Raw genomic sequence first — 5,444 nt, 5'->3', positions numbered from 1 at the left:
CATCAAGCTTCTTTTTTTTTTCCTGGTTCTGTACACTGTTTAACACTGGTAACAAATTGTGTCTTTGTTCAGAATGGTATATAATTTATAGGTATATTTGTCTTTTTTAAAAAAGCCAGACTTATGAACCCAAATCAAAGCCCAAAACAAGTCCATTGTAGTAAAAGTTAGTAAAAGTAAAAGCACCACAGTGGATTAAATTCCTCTCATAAACGTTTCACTCCTGCTATTTAAAGCGAGGATTCTGTTTGTTCATTCTTTGTTTTTTAAATCCAGACCGAGCTTTTCTTTTTTCCACCACAAGGTGGAGCAGTTGCATTGTACGTCGTATTTTGCATTGTATTTTCTCAGTACAATCGTATTTTTTTGAAAAAGAAAACTGTTCTAGGTTTGAGTTTGAGGTCTGCTTTACTGCTTTGGTGTTTACAGAGTTGATCCACTGAATCACGAGTTAAGCGGCTCAGCTTTCAGACTGCATTCCTTCAGCGACCTAATTTCTAAAACCCACCAGATTATGAGGAGCTGAAATCTAAAACACCAAGAGGTTTGACCCCTGGTTGTTATGCAGAAGATCAGAACCTCACAGTCTTGTGCTCAGTCCTAAATCACTTGTCATTGGTCTGCTGTATAGGGTTTCTGAAGTGTACAGTAAATGTGATTGCAGTGAGCTTGAGCATTTATGATCTTTCTTTACACATGCTTCGTACTGTCTGGCTTACAGCTTTATGTGAAAAATAACATGCAGTGGGACATGTATTTAAGGAAAAATAATAACTGATAAGGTTTTGAAATCGTGCAACGGGTCTCGAATTTTTTATTTCCCAGCCATTTATTGTATTAATGCAGCAAAAGTTAAAGTTTTATCCATTTAAAGTTACATGTAACATTGTGGAACATCCATGTGGTGTCAGTTCCTGTTATCACTGAGGTTGTAAGAGCTGTGGACAGTTCTCTTACCCGTTGTCTTTTCCCTCTCTTTCTGTCTCTCAAAAAAAAAAGAATGATAGTTGGGATAAAAGGTACTGATTATCTTGTTACTGAGAGACCAGATGCAAAATGTCCTGAAGAAGCACTTCCTTGGATTCTTCCATAAATGAGAAGTGGAAAAATTTATCTTAACATATATATATAAATATTGATTATTGTTATGATTTGGTTTGTTTTTAATAACACATTTAAAAAAATCTATTTCCTAATTATTAGAACAAGCACAATACTATCAAGAATGGTCATTAGATTTCCCTCCAAATACTCCATACCTTAAAATTGCCATTACTGATCTATCTAGTAAAAATCTACATTTTGTTTTTCCCAAGTCAGTCTGATTCAGATATGCCAAGCGAGCAGACTGTCACACTGACTACCAGATTGAAGCAAAAATCAGTCACAAGGTAACACATCCCTAATTTACATCAATAACCTCTCTATAAATTTGCAATGATTACAGGTTTTTTTCGATTTATATTCATGGATATCATTAGACTTCTAATGTTAGCAGTTAATGTAAAAAAATAAGCTTGATTTAAGAAATTCTTGATTACATAAACAAGTGATAACATAGAAAACCATGTAAACACACTCTTAGAAATTAGATTGTTAAGGGTTCTTTAGATGTTTAACATTTCTAACGTCCCAAAGTTTTCCTGCTTTTCTTGGCTAAAAAGAAAAAAACTTGTTTTTCCACAAAGGGACAAACTGAAAATCCCAGGTGTGTCTTGACCCTAATTTTGGTAATAGACATATAGAAGAATTTTGTAGAACAGATCCACATTTATAGTGTGGTGAAGCACAAAACAGCTGTATGTGGTCTTATAACTATTTTCATCAATAATTATTAAGAGAGCGGAAAAATAATTCCCGATTGTACCTATAGAAAAAAATTTTCATGTGTGAAAACTGATGCTTTACTTTTCCTCTTTATTCTTTCTCCTAATCCGATTTACAGAACAATGGCCTCATTAATAGCCTAGACCCTAAATCACCTCAATGCTGGATCGCAAGAATGTTTCAAAAATTATGTCCAAACCCACATACTTCGATTCTGCACAGCGTGTCAGTGTTTGAAAATACAATATAGCATATACAGTATCTCACAAAAGTGAGTACACCCCTCACATTTCAGCAACTGTTTTATTATATGTTTTTAAGGGACAATACTATAGAAATGAAACTTGGATATATTTTAGTCAGTGTGCAGCTTGTAGAGCAGTACAGATTTACTGTCCTCTGAAAAATAACTTATTTTTGTTTAAATAGCTGCCAACAAAAGTGAGTACACCCTATGTGAACATGTAAAAACTGTGTCCAAAGTCTCAATATTTTGTGTGAGCACCATTATCTAGCACTGCCTTAATCCTGCTGGGCATGGAATTCACCAGAGCTGCACATGTGCTCATTAGGGTTCAGGTTTGGAGACATACTTTGCCACTCCATTTCCTTCACCTTCAGCTTCCTCAACAAGACAGTTGACATCTTGGTGGTGTGTTTGGGGTCATTATTATGTTGGAAAACTGCTGTTCGGCCCAGTGGCATTTGTGGCATCAGTGGCATCAGTGTCTGCTTCAGAATGTCAGAGTACATGTTGGAATTCACGTTTCCCTCAATGAACGGCAGCTCCCTGTTCCAGCAGCATTCATGCAGCCCCAGACTATGATGCTACCACCACCATGTTTGACTGTAGGCAAGACACTTTCTTGGTACTCCTTACCAGGCTGTCGCCACACATGTTGGACACCATCTGAACAAGTTTATCTTAGTCTCATCAGACCACAGGACATGGTTTCAGTAATTCATGCTCTTGGACAGGTTGTCTTCAGCAAACTCTTTGTGGGCTTTCCCCTGAGCCAGTTTAGAAGAGGCTTCCTTCTGGGACAACGGCCATGCAAACTGACTTTTTGCAGTGTGCGGTGTACAGTTTGAGCACTGACAAGCGGACCTTCTGCTTTGGCAACATCTAAAGCAATGCTGGCAGCACTCATGCATCTGTTTTTTAAAGCAGTATGACCCTGGCCACTGTACCGTAACTTAGTTTCAGTGTTACTGATCTTCTTATTAATATCTAATTGCTTTTTGTTGTATTGGGATAAATCTAAAGGCACCTATATTTTTTATCTTGACCTTATATAAAAAGGTATAGTGAATGTATGTAAAGATGCAAACTGGACAGTATCACTAACTGTTTACAGTAGCCTTTATTTGTCACAAATACATTACAGCTTGGGGGGACGTGGGGTCAGAGTACAGGGACAGCAAACAGGCCTCACTGAAGTGCCCATGAGTGGCAGCTTGGTGATTCCTTCTAATAAGTAAGCCAAAGCCTTAACCACTGAGCTAACACTCCTCCTCCCTGTTGGTTTCTCTTTGACAAATATGGACAGATGTTAATTTAGTGCATTTATGTATTTGCATGTGGAATCACTTAAACCAGCAATAGTCATGACTGTAAACTCCATCATATACCAGCAATATCAATTGAAGTTATAAATCTATTAATACATTACAATAATGATTTGATTTGTCTATTGGATCACTTGTGCCCTGCAAGTTCAGTGGGACCACTGTATATAGTTATTTGGGTCTGTCTACCAATTTGTAGACCAGGGGTCACCAACCTTTTTGAAACTGAGAGCTACTTCTTGGGTAGCGATTAATGTGAAGGGCTACCAGTTTAATACACAGTTTTCAGGTTGATCTGAAATAACAAATTTGCTCAATTTACCTTTAATTATATGTTATTATTAATAATTAATGATATTCATCTATGTGAAGACACTGATCATGTTGATGATTTCTCATAATTTTAAAAAGTAGGAAACATCTATTTTTAGAAAATGTCCGTGGGCTACTCATGTGGTCCTTGCGGGCTACCTGGTGCCCTGTTGGTAACCCCTTTTGTAGACCAAACTATTAGTTTTAGTCTGGTGTCAGCAGATACAGGCCAATGATATCTCCATTATGAGTCTTTATTTCTGAAGTGTGTAGTGAACCCGGTCTGCACTTGATCTCTATACCTTAAGTCAGATCCTGTACAAGGGAAACGTATTCTTTTCCTCAGTATTTTGCTAGTAGGCTTATTGAAGGTGCCAGTGATGTAAGGTGGCTGTGCTTAGCATTTTGGCTGGCAAGCGAAGGATTCAATGTACAGTACAAATGGTCTTTTCACACTTACAGCTGCACTCATAAAGGTTCTCTTTTCACTCGTAGTTCAGAGACGTGCGTCTGTCTAACTTCATAGTAGGTGTAACTCTACATTCTTTCACACTGCCAAACTGCTCTGAAGTGATAGCTGCCTGTTTGGTCGAGTAATGTGAGCATTTTGGATACGGAGTAGTAGTAAATACAAGAATTGAAGCCTGAAAAATCCACTTTTAAAAAATATTAGTCAGCATCTAAATTACATTTTGACCTTTCTTCTTCCTTAAGGGCCACAGCATGAATACTTCTCTCAGCATGAATCTGTGTGTTTTATTTTCATTTCTCCCAATAACAGCATCATGTGCTAAATAGGATCTAGGGTAAAGAGCAAGCTGAGAGGAAGAGGGATTTTAAAATGGCATCAGGGTCTGGGAAAAGCACACGGTTTCTCTTTAGGAGATGAGTAAGGGCAGCATCTGTGCGTCCATGCATGTGTGCAAAGGCAAGACCCATTACTGCTTATCCCTTTTGGTGCCTGCATTAGAAGGAAAAGGCTTTTGGAGTTTACTACTGTAGGAGTTAAGAGGCTGTTGATGCAGGACGAGTGTTTTGGCTTTTTTGCGTCCAGACAGATACCTTTTCCAGCTGCTTAGTGCCATCAGAGTTTCAGGATGAAGCCTGACAGCCATTGTATTGTAGTCTTATTTGCATTGTGTATTTTTATATTAGTGACAGACACATATTCTTTAATAAGTAGCCAGCTAATTCTTATAGCAGAAGAAAGACAGGGACAATAGATCATGAAGACAAGAAGATTTCTGCTTGAAGTAATACTTTGATAAGGTTTTTTTTCTTGGATCAATAGGGAAGGAAAAATAACATTGTTAAGGAAATAACATTGACATAGTTATTGTTATGTTTTTGCCATTCACTCGATGAAGTAAATTTTGGATTGCAGTTTGTCAAGAGCAATTAGCCTTCCAGTCTTCATCATTATGTAGTTAATCGGTTCAGTTTGATGCTATAGGATTAAAGTTAAAACTATAATGGTGCTCATATTCAAGATCCTGTTAACACTCTTACCTGTTATTGAAGTGCTATAGAGCTCTCTCTCTCTCTTCTCTCTCTCTCTCTCTCTCTCTCTCTCTCTCTCTCTCTCTCTCTCTCTCTCTCTATATATATATATATATATATATATATATATTTATATATATATATATATATATATATATATATAGTGAGGAAAATAAGCTATTTTGCAAGTTCTGCTATTTTGCAAGTTCTCCCACTTAGAAATCATGGAGGGGTCT

The sequence above is a fragment of the Silurus aristotelis genome (genome assembly GCF_946808225.1).
Source record: "Silurus aristotelis genome assembly, chromosome: 21".
Classification (NCBI taxonomy): domain Eukaryota; kingdom Metazoa; phylum Chordata; class Actinopteri; order Siluriformes; family Siluridae; genus Silurus; species Silurus aristotelis.
The sequence above is the reverse complement of the archived record's forward strand: the minus strand, read 5'-3'. Positions refer to the sequence as shown.